General features: G+C 31.8%; 1 long non-coding RNA gene across 2 annotated transcripts in view; it reads left to right on the forward strand.

Annotated features, from left to right (window-relative positions):
• The window catches only part of LOC149781303 (uncharacterized), a 37,789-nt gene that overhangs the window by 2,110 nt on the left and 21,534 nt on the right, over nt 1–14,145 (forward strand). For both annotated transcript variants that reach the window (XR_016414670.1, XR_016414669.1), the window contains exons 2-5: nt 2,725–2,936; nt 5,962–6,173; nt 9,199–9,410; nt 12,436–12,647. This is a non-coding gene — a long non-coding RNA (uncharacterized LOC149781303). The remainder of the gene's footprint in view (nt 1–2,724; nt 2,937–5,961; nt 6,174–9,198; nt 9,411–12,435; nt 12,648–14,145) is intronic.

A 14,145-nucleotide genomic window follows, 5' to 3' on the forward strand; every position in this document is an offset into this window, starting at 1 on the left:
AGTTATACAGACCCAAACTACCATTTGTTTTAAATATCATTCATTAGTCAACTTTTCTGTCTAAAATTTGTCAAACTGTGTTTTAAAACTTGTATGAAAATTTAAGTTTTCAATAAAATTTAGTTTTTAAAATTTAAATGTTAATTTAATTTGCCATTAAAACTGAATTTATCAACATTTGTAATTTTCAAACATATTTTCAGACAGGGCTTATCTTGTATCACAATTAGGTTTTTACTGCATTGAAAAATTCCTATAATTAAGGAAGATATAGCAAATTTAGTTTTGGTTTCTCAAGAGCACTTGGACCAGAACTTGCACCCTGTGGAACACCAGCACTACATACTTTCTGACAGGTGTCACATGTTTTCCTTGCAAGGAAATTCAAAAAGACTTCATGTATAAAGTTGAAATAGGTATAGCATGCAAATATAAAAGTTTGACTAAAATTGGCGTAAAACATGTAGCCTGTCAGGAATTACATCACAATTAATACTTCCAGTTCAGTACCCACGAATGTAGTTCTAGTCTATTTTTAGAACATTTTTTCCTCTCTCATTTTGGTGGTGATAGAAGAGTTTTATTTATGCATTTTTGGTAGGGATTTAAAGGTAACTGTTTATTCTTGATAATATGAGCTCAGGGTGTTGTTGTCTGTATGTATTTTGGCGACAGTGCACAGTGAGTAATAAGGCCTTGGTGATGATCCGGAAGTGAAATTCGTGTTCTGGTTACATGCTGTTATGTTGACAGTCAATAATCTAAAAAAAGAGCAGGTCAACCTTTGACAAGAACTTCACCGTGAAGTCATCTTTGAAGGTATTTTAGATTAACATATGATTTGCATTGATTGTCACACAGTGGAAAGGTCAGTACTGAGAAACAAATGTAGAGAACATATAGTAAAATTAATTGTGTACTATGTCCTGTAAGGGCAGTATTGGAGCAAAGTTTAAATTGGCATAAAATCTTTATTATTAAAGATAGACACATGAAATTTTAATATGTCATGTATATTGACTTTTAAAATATAAGAATGAAATTAAAAGTAAAAAATTAATTTTTATTTTAAAAATTTTAATAAAATTTTAAAAAAATTAAAAAAAATAATTAAAAAACCCCTAAAATGCACATATATAATATTTTTGGGAATCATATTAAATGTTATCAGCATGTATATATTCCTACACCATATAAAAGCTCCAATGTTGGATTTTTGTCACATTTTGTCAGAGAAAATATCTTTATAGTCAAAATGAGACCTTCATTAAAAATACATGAAGACAAAATTATAATTTGTATTGGCCATTCAGACTATTTATTAGGGGTCCAATCAGTTAATTTATGTGTTTATGATGGGGTCACTTCCTGAGTAACAAACTTCTGCTTGTATAGCCTTCAGTAATTGTTTATAAACATAGTTATAAGGTATTTAGTGAGAGGACAGCGATGAAAACTTTATACTAGAACCTACTCAAGTTCTCTACTAAATCATTTTAAACTGTCTGAGAATGAAATACAGGTCAAAGGGATAAAATATGCTTCCCCCAGGTATATTTACCCTTGGATGTAAGAAAAAAGCAAAATGATGTAAGTTGAATACAAAATGCATTCCATTTTATTGTTCAGTTAGGTTAAGATATTGATTGGTGTAGTGCGGCATTGTGGCCTATATGATGTTATGGGAATTCTAATGATCCATCTTGCTTTATGCATTATTAACTACTAATACTATTTGTTAACTGACACTCTAAAGATTACATAAGAAGCATTCAAACAAATTATTTGAATTTAACTTTGTACATGGTTACATATCCCACATGTACAAATATCCATCCATTTTAGAATGTTTGGGATCAAAAGTTCACATTCAGTACATCATATAGGCTGACATTGTACCTATAGTGAACCTGTAAAGCACATTTATGGCTATGTGCACTGAAAAGATCCCAAAATGTTATTTTCATCATGAATATGCCTATGTATGGTAACATATTTCAATTTAGTACTTTGACAGAGTGCGGTATTGAAACATCAGCTGATATCTGATTCCATTCAATCAATGAGCTTAATAATTGGTAACCAACACTCTTCAAAATACCATATAAATGTTCAAATAGATAATTTGAATTATGTTTGCACATTTGATCTTAACAAGTACATTGTATATGTCCCACATATGCAAATTTCCATCCTTGTTTACAAGTTTTGGGGATGAGAATTTCACATTTAGCTGATGATATAGGATTTATTGGTACTTATAGTTGATTTGTATGACCACATTTGGCTGTATTCACTTGCAATATCCAAAATTTTTATTTCCCTCATGAATAAGAATGCTTATAGTAACACATTCTAATTTAGTACATTGTCACCTGACTTTCCTGTATACTGGTATGTAATAATGTTTACACCAATGATCAAACCTCACCGCCCCAACATTGCCTTAAACTTTATGATACATAGTCTACCTGATTAGTTTTTTAACTTGTAAATGGCTAAATGTGCTTCTAGAAACCTCATATACTTTTAGGATGAATTTAACACTTTAATACATGGCCATTGCTTCACATTTCTGAGTGTCACTCTGTCAAGTTTAATATTTTCCCCCATGCTTGCAACCTTAATGTTAATTTGAAATCACCATATCTAACACAGTTTAACTTCATTTACATAGATCTTACTGTTTTCTAGAATTAAGTGAAACATATTGGATCTTTTCAGGTCTAGCCTGGTATCTGGAACAAAGTGTTAGAGTTGGATTAGCTTGGAAGCTCTCCTGAGTAGTCTGGTGGTAATAGCATGGTTTCATAAGGGCATGTGCAGTGTACTGCCATAAGTGACCAAGATTAGTTCATATCACCACACTGATATATGGCACCTCAAAGACATGGCTTAGGTTTTCATGAGAGAGATCAGCACCATTTTTCAGTAAGGTAGAACCTCCCTAGAAACTATTTTCCTGTCCCATTGCCACCTTTTGTTGTTATCGACATTGAAATGGAATGCATTTTTGCTATAAAACATGGTAGTGGTCCCATTAGAACTTTAAATCTGAATGTGCTATTAGTTATGGAAACAACTGCCTAAGTACCTGACACAATAAATGTGGAACATAGCACCTGTCAGTGTTTCTTTAGTGTGTACACCTATATGCATCTGGACAGGCATATTGCGGTTTGCTGCCAAAATCACTATGAGCTATGATGCTTCACTACCCCTGGGGAAAATGTTATCAGTTATACAGACCCAAACTACCATTTGTTTTAAATATCATTCATTAGTCAACTTTTCTGTCTAAAATTTGTCAAACTGTGTTTTAAAACTTGTATGAAAATTTAAGTTTTCAATAAAATTTAGTTTTTAAAATTTAAATGTTAATTTAATTTGCCATTAAAACTGAATTTATCAACATTTGTAATTTTCAAACATATTTTCAGACAGGGCTTATCTTGTATCACAATTAGGTTTTTACTGCATTGAAAAATTCCTATAATTAAGGAAGATATAGCAAATTTAGTTTTGGTTTCTCAAGAGCACTTGGACCAGAACTTGCACCCTGTGGAACACCAGCACTACATACTTTCTGACAGGTGTCACATGTTTTCCTTGCAAGGAAATTCAAAAAGACTTCATGTATAAAGTTGAAATAGGTATAGCATGCAAATATAAAAGTTTGACTAAAATTGGCGTAAAACATATAGCCTGTCAGGAATTACATCACAATTAATACTTCCAGTTCAGTACCCACGAATGTAGTTCTAGTCTATTTTTAGAACATTTTTTCCTCTCTCATTTTGGTGGTGATAGAAGAGTTTTATTTATGCATTTTTGGTAGGGATTTAAAGGTAACTGTTTATTCTTGATAATATGAGCTCAGGGTGTTGTTGTCTGTATGTATTTTGGCGACAGTGCACAGTGAGTAATAAGGCCTTGGTGATGATCCGGAAGTGAAATTCGTGTTCTGGTTACATGCTGTTATGTTGACAGTCAATAATCTAAAAAAAGAGCAGGTCAACCTTTGACAAGAACTTCACCGTGAAGTCATCTTTGAAGGTATTTTAGATTAACATATGATTTGCATTGATTGTCACACAGTGGAAAGGTCAGTACTGAGAAACAAATGTAGAGAACATATAGTAAAATTAATTGTGTACTATGTCCTGTAAGGGCAGTATTGGAGCAAAGTTTAAATTGGCATAAAATCTTTATTATTAAAGATAGACACATGAAATTTTAATATGTCATGTATATTGACTTTTAAAATATAAGAATGAAATTAAAAGTAAAAAATTAATTTTTATTTTAAAAATTTTAATAAAATTTTAAAAAAATTAAAAAAAATAATTAAAAAACCCCTAAAATGCACATATATAATATTTTTGGGAATCATATTAAATGTTATCAGCATGTATATATTCCTACACCATATAAAAGCTCCAATGTTGGATTTTTGTCACATTTTGTCAGAGAAAATATCTTTATAGTCAAAATGAGACCTTCATTAAAAATACATGAAGACAAAATTATAATTTGTATTGGCCATTCAGACTATTTATTAGGGGTCCAATCAGTTAATTTATGTGTTTATGATGGGGTCACTTCCTGAGTAACAAACTTCTGCTTGTATAGCCTTCAGTAATTGTTTATAAACATAGTTATAAGGTATTTAGTGAGAGGACAGCGATGAAAACTTTATACTAGAACCTACTCAAGTTCTCTACTAAATCATTTTAAACTGTCTGAGAATGAAATACAGGTCAAAGGGATAAAATATGCTTCCCCCAGGTATATTTACCCTTGGATGTAAGAAAAAAGCAAAATGATGTAAGTTGAATACAAAATGCATTCCATTTTATTGTTCAGTTAGGTTAAGATATTGATTGGTGTAGTGCGGCATTGTGGCCTATATGATGTTATGGGAATTCTAATGATCCATCTTGCTTTATGCATTATTAACTACTAATACTATTTGTTAACTGACACTCTAAAGATTACATAAGAAGCATTCAAACAAATTATTTGAATTTAACTTTGTACATGGTTACATATCCCACATGTACAAATATCCATCCATTTTAGAATGTTTGGGATCAAAAGTTCACATTCAGTACATCATATAGGCTGACATTGTACCTATAGTGAACCTGTAAAGCACATTTATGGCTATGTGCACTGAAAAGATCCCAAAATGTTATTTTCATCATGAATATGCCTATGTATGGTAACATATTTCAATTTAGTACTTTGACAGAGTGCGGTATTGAAACATCAGCTGATATCTGATTCCATTCAATCAATGAGCTTAATAATTGGTAACCAACACTCTTCAAAATACCATATAAATGTTCAAATAGATAATTTGAATTATGTTTGCACATTTGATCTTAACAAGTACATTGTATATGTCCCACATATGCAAATTTCCATCCTTGTTTACAAGTTTTGGGGATGAGAATTTCACATTTAGCTGATGATATAGGATTTATTGGTACTTATAGTTGATTTGTATGACCACATTTGGCTGTATTCACTTGCAATATCCAAAATTTTTATTTCCCTCATGAATAAGAATGCTTATAGTAACACATTCTAATTTAGTACATTGTCACCTGACTTTCCTGTATACTGGTATGTAATAATGTTTACACCAATGATCAAACCTCACCGCCCCAACATTGCCTTAAACTTTATGATACATAGTCTACCTGATTAGTTTTTTAACTTGTAAATGGCTAAATGTGCTTCTAGAAACCTCATATACTTTTAGGATGAATTTAACACTTTAATACATGGCCATTGCTTCACATTTCTGAGTGTCACTCTGTCAAGTTTAATATTTTCCCCCATGCTTGCAACCTTAATGTTAATTTGAAATCACCATATCTAACACAGTTTAACTTCATTTACATAGATCTTACTGTTTTCTAGAATTAAGTGAAACATATTGGATCTTTTCAGGTCTAGCCTGGTATCTGGAACAAAGTGTTAGAGTTGGATTAGCTTGGAAGCTCTCCTGAGTAGTCTGGTGGTAATAGCATGGTTTCATAAGGGCATGTGCAGTGTACTGCCATAAGTGACCAAGATTAGTTCATATCACCACACTGATATATGGCACCTCAAAGACATGGCTTAGGTTTTCATGAGAGAGATCAGCACCATTTTTCAGTAAGGTAGAACCTCCCTAGAAACTATTTTCCTGTCCCATTGCCACCTTTTGTTGTTATCGACATTGAAATGGAATGCATTTTTGCTATAAAACATGGTAGTGGTCCCATTAGAACTTTAAATCTGAATGTGCTATTAGTTATGGAAACAACTGCCTAAGTACCTGACACAATAAATGTGGAACATAGCACCTGTCAGTGTTTCTTTAGTGTGTACACCTATATGCATCTGGACAGGCATATTGCGGTTTGCTGCCAAAATCACTATGAGCTATGATGCTTCACTACCCCTGGGGAAAATGTTATCAGTTATACAGACCCAAACTACCATTTGTTTTAAATATCATTCATTAGTCAACTTTTCTGTCTAAAATTTGTCAAACTGTGTTTTAAAACTTGTATGAAAATTTAAGTTTTCAATAAAATTTAGTTTTTAAAATTTAAATGTTAATTTAATTTGCCATTAAAACTGAATTTATCAACATTTGTAATTTTCAAACATATTTTCAGACAGGGCTTATCTTGTATCACAATTAGGTTTTTACTGCATTGAAAAATTCCTATAATTAAGGAAGATATAGCAAATTTAGTTTTGGTTTCTCAAGAGCACTTGGACCAGAACTTGCACCCTGTGGAACACCAGCACTACATACTTTCTGACAGGTGTCACATGTTTTCCTTGCAAGGAAATTCAAAAAGACTTCATGTATAAAGTTGAAATAGGTATAGCATGCAAATATAAAAGTTTGACTAAAATTGGCGTAAAACATGTAGCCTGTCAGGAATTACATCACAATTAATACTTCCAGTTCAGTACCCACGAATGTAGTTCTAGTCTATTTTTAGAACATTTTTTCCTCTCTCATTTTGGTGGTGATAGAAGAGTTTTATTTATGCATTTTTGGTAGGGATTTAAAGGTAACTGTTTATTCTTGATAATATGAGCTCAGGGTGTTGTTGTCTGTATGTATTTTGGCGACAGTGCACAGTGAGTAATAAGGCCTTGGTGATGATCCGGAAGTGAAATTCGTGTTCTGGTTACATGCTGTTATGTTGACAGTCAATAATCTAAAAAAAGAGCAGGTCAACCTTTGACAAGAACTTCACCGTGAAGTCATCTTTGAAGGTATTTTAGATTAACATATGATTTGCATTGATTGTCACACAGTGGAAAGGTCAGTACTGAGAAACAAATGTAGAGAACATATAGTAAAATTAATTGTGTACTATGTCCTGTAAGGGCAGTATTGGAGCAAAGTTTAAATTGGCATAAAATCTTTATTATTAAAGATAGACACATGAAATTTTAATATGTCATGTATATTGACTTTTAAAATATAAGAATGAAATTAAAAGTAAAAAATTAATTTTTATTTTAAAAATTTTAATAAAATTTTAAAAAAATTAAAAAAAATAATTAAAAAACCCCTAAAATGCACATATATAATATTTTTGGGAATCATATTAAATGTTATCAGCATGTATATATTCCTACACCATATAAAAGCTCCAATGTTGGATTTTTGTCACATTTTGTCAGAGAAAATATCTTTATAGTCAAAATGAGACCTTCATTAAAAATACATGAAGACAAAATTATAATTTGTATTGGCCATTCAGACTATTTATTAGGGGTCCAATCAGTTAATTTATGTGTTTATGATGGGGTCACTTCCTGAGTAACAAACTTCTGCTTGTATAGCCTTCAGTAATTGTTTATAAACATAGTTATAAGGTATTTAGTGAGAGGACAGCGATGAAAACTTTATACTAGAACCTACTCAAGTTCTCTACTAAATCATTTTAAACTGTCTGAGAATGAAATACAGGTCAAAGGGATAAAATATGCTTCCCCCAGGTATATTTACCCTTGGATGTAAGAAAAAAGCAAAATGATGTAAGTTGAATACAAAATGCATTCCATTTTATTGTTCAGTTAGGTTAAGATATTGATTGGTGTAGTGCGGCATTGTGGCCTATATGATGTTATGGGAATTCTAATGATCCATCTTGCTTTATGCATTATTAACTACTAATACTATTTGTTAACTGACACTCTAAAGATTACATAAGAAGCATTCAAACAAATTATTTGAATTTAACTTTGTACATGGTTACATATCCCACATGTACAAATATCCATCCATTTTAGAATGTTTGGGATCAAAAGTTCACATTCAGTACATCATATAGGCTGACATTGTACCTATAGTGAACCTGTAAAGCACATTTATGGCTATGTGCACTGAAAAGATCCCAAAATGTTATTTTCATCATGAATATGCCTATGTATGGTAACATATTTCAATTTAGTACTTTGACAGAGTGCGGTATTGAAACATCAGCTGATATCTGATTCCATTCAATCAATGAGCTTAATAATTGGTAACCAACACTCTTCAAAATACCATATAAATGTTCAAATAGATAATTTGAATTATGTTTGCACATTTGATCTTAACAAGTACATTGTATATGTCCCACATATGCAAATTTCCATCCTTGTTTACAAGTTTTGGGGATGAGAATTTCACATTTAGCTGATGATATAGGATTTATTGGTACTTATAGTTGATTTGTATGACCACATTTGGCTGTATTCACTTGCAATATCCAAAATTTTTATTTCCCTCATGAATAAGAATGCTTATAGTAACACATTCTAATTTAGTACATTGTCACCTGACTTTCCTGTATACTGGTATGTAATAATGTTTACACCAATGATCAAACCTCACCGCCCCAACATTGCCTTAAACTTTATGATACATAGTCTACCTGATTAGTTTTTTAACTTGTAAATGGCTAAATGTGCTTCTAGAAACCTCATATACTTTTAGGATGAATTTAACACTTTAATACATGGCCATTGCTTCACATTTCTGAGTGTCACTCTGTCAAGTTTAATATTTTCCCCCATGCTTGCAACCTTAATGTTAATTTGAAATCACCATATCTAACACAGTTTAACTTCATTTACATAGATCTTACTGTTTTCTAGAATTAAGTGAAACATATTGGATCTTTTCAGGTCTAGCCTGGTATCTGGAACAAAGTGTTAGAGTTGGATTAGCTTGGAAGCTCTCCTGAGTAGTCTGGTGGTAATAGCATGGTTTCATAAGGGCATGTGCAGTGTACTGCCATAAGTGACCAAGATTAGTTCATATCACCACACTGATATATGGCACCTCAAAGACATGGCTTAGGTTTTCATGAGAGAGATCAGCACCATTTTTCAGTAAGGTAGAACCTCCCTAGAAACTATTTTCCTGTCCCATTGCCACCTTTTGTTGTTATCGACATTGAAATGGAATGCATTTTTGCTATAAAACATGGTAGTGGTCCCATTAGAACTTTAAATCTGAATGTGCTATTAGTTATGGAAACAACTGCCTAAGTACCTGACACAATAAATGTGGAACATAGCACCTGTCAGTGTTTCTTTAGTGTGTACACCTATATGCATCTGGACAGGCATATTGCGGTTTGCTGCCAAAATCACTATGAGCTATGATGCTTCACTACCCCTGGGGAAAATGTTATCAGTTATACAGACCCAAACTACCATTTGTTTTAAATATCATTCATTAGTCAACTTTTCTGTCTAAAATTTGTCAAACTGTGTTTTAAAACTTGTATGAAAATTTAAGTTTTCAATAAAATTTAGTTTTTAAAATTTAAATGTTAATTTAATTTGCCATTAAAACTGAATTTATCAACATTTGTAATTTTCAAACATATTTTCAGACAGGGCTTATCTTGTATCACAATTAGGTTTTTACTGCATTGAAAAATTCCTATAATTAAGGAAGATATAGCAAATTTAGTTTTGGTTTCTCAAGAGCACTTGGACCAGAACTTGCACCCTGTGGAACACCAGCACTACATACTTTCTGACAGGTGTCACATGTTTTCCTTGCAAGGAAATTCAAAAAGACTTCATGTATAAAGTTGAAATAGGTATAGCATGCAAATATAAAAGTTTGACTAAAATTGGCGTAAAACATGTAGCCTGTCAGGAATTACATCACAATTAATACTTCCAGTTCAGTACCCACGAATGTAGTTCTAGTCTATTTTTAGAACATTTTTTCCTCTCTCATTTTGGTGGTGATAGAAGAGTTTTATTTATGCATTTTTGGTAGGGATTTAAAGGTAACTGTTTATTCTTGATAATATGAGCTCAGGGTGTTGTTGTCTGTATGTATTTTGGCGACAGTGCACAGTGAGTAATAAGGCCTTGGTGATGATCCGGAAGTGAAATTCGTGTTCTGGTTACATGCTGTTATGTTGACAGTCAATAATCTAAAAAAAGAGCAGGTCAACCTTTGACAAGAACTTCACCGTGAAGTCATCTTTGAAGGTATTTTAGATTAACATATGATTTGCATTGATTGTCACACAGTGGAAAGGTCAGTACTGAGAAACAAATGTAGAGAACATATAGTAAAATTAATTGTGTACTATGTCCTGTAAGGGCAGTATTGGAGCAAAGTTTAAATTGGCATAAAATCTTTATTATTAAAGATAGACACATGAAATTTTAATATGTCATGTATATTGACTTTTAAAATATAAGAATGAAATTAAAAGTAAAAAATTAATTTTTATTTTAAAAATTTTAATAAAATTTTAAAAAAATTAAAAAAAATAATTAAAAAACCCCTAAAATGCACATATATAATATTTTTGGGAATCATATTAAATGTTATCAGCATGTATATATTCCTACACCATATAAAAGCTCCAATGTTGGATTTTTGTCACATTTTGTCAGAGAAAATATCTTTATAGTCAAAATGAGACCTTCATTAAAAATACATGAAGACAAAATTATAATTTGTATTGGCCATTCAGACTATTTATTAGGGGTCCAATCAGTTAATTTATGTGTTTATGATGGGGTCACTTCCTGAGTAACAAACTTCTGCTTGTATAGCCTTCAGTAATTGTTTATAAACATAGTTATAAGGTATTTAGTGAGAGGACAGCGATGAAAACTTTATACTAGAACCTACTCAAGTTCTCTACTAAATCATTTTAAACTGTCTGAGAATGAAATACAGGTCAAAGGGATAAAATATGCTTCCCCCAGGTATATTTACCCTTGGATGTAAGAAAAAAGCAAAATGATGTAAGTTGAATACAAAATGCATTCCATTTTATTGTTCAGTTAGGTTAAGATATTGATTGGTGTAGTGCGGCATTGTGGCCTATATGATGTTATGGGAATTCTAATGATCCATCTTGCTTTATGCATTATTAACTACTAATACTATTTGTTAACTGACACTCTAAAGATTACATAAGAAGCATTCAAACAAATTATTTGAATTTAACTTTGTACATGGTTACATATCCCACATGTACAAATATCCATCCATTTTAGAATGTTTGGGATCAAAAGTTCACATTCAGTACATCATATAGGCTGACATTGTACCTATAGTGAACCTGTAAAGCACATTTATGGCTATGTGCACTGAAAAGATCCCAAAATGTTATTTTCATCATGAATATGCCTATGTATGGTAACATATTTCAATTTAGTACTTTGACAGAGTGCGGTATTGAAACATCAGCTGATATCTGATTCCATTCAATCAATGAGCTTAATAATTGGTAACCAACACTCTTCAAAATACCATATAAATGTTCAAATAGATAATTTGAATTATGTTTGCACATTTGATCTTAACAAGTACATTGTATATGTCCCACATATGCAAATTTCCATCCTTGTTTACAAGTTTTGGGGATGAGAATTTCACATTTAGCTGATGATATAGGATTTATTGGTACTTATAGTTGATTTGTATGACCACATTTGGCTGTATTCACTTGCAATATCCAAAATTTTTATTTCCCTCATGAATAAGAATGCTTATAGTAACACATTCTAATTTAGTACATTGTCACCTGACTTTCCTGTATACTGGTATGTAATAATGTTTACACCAATGATCAAACCTCACCGCCCCAACATTGCCTTAAACTTTATGATACATAGTCTACCTGATTAGTTTTTTAACTTGTAAATGGCTAAATGTGCTTCTAGAAACCTCATATACTTTTAGGATGAATTTAACACTTTAATACATGGCCATTGCTTCACATTTCTGAGTGTCACTCTGTCAAGTTTAATATTTTCCCCCATGCTTGCAACCTTAATGTTAATTTGAAATCACCATATCTAACACAGTTTAACTTCATTTACATAGATCTTACTGTTTTCTAGAATTAAGTGAAACATATTGGATCTTTTCAGGTCTAGCCTGGTATCTGGAACAAAGTGTTAGAGTTGGATTAGCTTGGAAGCTCTCCTGAGTAGTCTGGTGGTAATAGCATGGTTTCATAAGGGCATGTGCAGTGTACTGCCATAAGTGACCAAGATTAGTTCATATCACCACACTGATATATGGCACCTCAAAGACATGGCTTAGGTTTTCATGAGAGAGATCAGCACCATTTTTCAGTAAGGTAGAACCTCCCTAGAAACTATTTTCCTGTCCCATTGCCACCTTTTGTTGTTATCGACATTGAAATGGAATGCATTTTTGCTATAAAACATGGTAGTGGTCCCATTAGAACTTTAAATCTGAATGTGCTATTAGTTATGGAAACAACTGCCTAAGTACCTGACACAATAAATGTGGAACATAGCACCTGTCAGTGTTTCTTTAGTGTGTACACCTATATGCATCTGGACAGGCATATTGCGGTTTGCTGCCAAAATCACTATGAGCTATGATGCTTCACTACCCCTGGGGAAAATGTTATCAGTTATACAGACCCAAACTACCATTTGTTTTAAATATCATTCATTAGTCAACTTTTCTGTCTAAAATTTGTCAAACTGTGTTTTAAAACTTGTATGAAAATTTAAGTTTTCAATAAAATTTAGTTTTTAAAATTTAAATGTTAATTTAATTTGCCATTAAAACTGAATTTATCAACATTTGTAATTTTCAAACATATTTTCAGACAGGGCTTATCTTGTATCACAATTAGGTTTTTACTGCATTGAAAAATTCCTATAATTAAGGAAGATATAGCAAATTTAGTTTTGGTTTCTCAAGAGCACTTGGACCAGAACTTGCACCCTGTGGAACACCAGCACTACATACTTTCTGACAGGTGTCACATGTTTTCCTTGCAAGGAAATTCAAAAAGACTTCATGTATAAAGTTGAAATAGGTATAGCATGCAAATATAAAAGTTTGACTAAAATTGGCGTAAAACATGTAGCCTGTCAGGAATTACATCACAATTAATACTTCCAGTTCAGTACCCACGAATGTAGTTCTAGTCTATTTTTAGAACATTTTTTCCTCTCTCATTTTGGTGGTGATAGAAGAGTTTTATTTATGCATTTTTGGTAGGGATTTAAAGGTAACTGTTTATTCTTGATAATATGAGCTCAGGGTGTTGTTGTCTGTATGTATTTTGGCGACAGTGCACAGTGAGTAATAAGGCCTTGGTGATGATCCGGAAGTGAAATTCGTGTTCTGGTTACATGCTGTTATGTTGACAGTCAATAATCTAAAAAAAGAGCAGGTCAACCTTTGACAAGAACTTCACCGTGAAGTCATCTTTGAAGGTATTTTAGATTAACATATGATTTGCATTGATTGTCACACAGTGGAAAGGTCAGTACTGAGAAACAAATGTAGAGAACATATAGTAAAATTAATTGTGTACTATGTCCTGTAAGGGCAGTATTGGAGCAAAGTTTAAATTGGCATAAAATCTTTATTATTAAAGATAGACACATGAAATTTTAATATGTCATGTATATTGACTTTTAAAATATAAGAATGAAATTAAAAGTAAAAAATTAATTTTTATTTTAAAAATTTTAATAAAATTTTAAAAAAATTAAAAAAAATAATTAAAAAACCCCTAAAATGCACATATATAATATTTTTGGGAATCATATTAAATGTTATCAGCATGTATATATTCCTACACCATATAA

This window comes from Sinohyriopsis cumingii, chromosome 15, assembly GCF_028554795.1.
Source record: "Sinohyriopsis cumingii isolate HCF-2022 chromosome 15, ASM2855479v2, whole genome shotgun sequence".
NCBI classification, from domain to species: Eukaryota; Metazoa; Mollusca; class Bivalvia; order Unionida; family Unionidae; genus Sinohyriopsis; species Sinohyriopsis cumingii.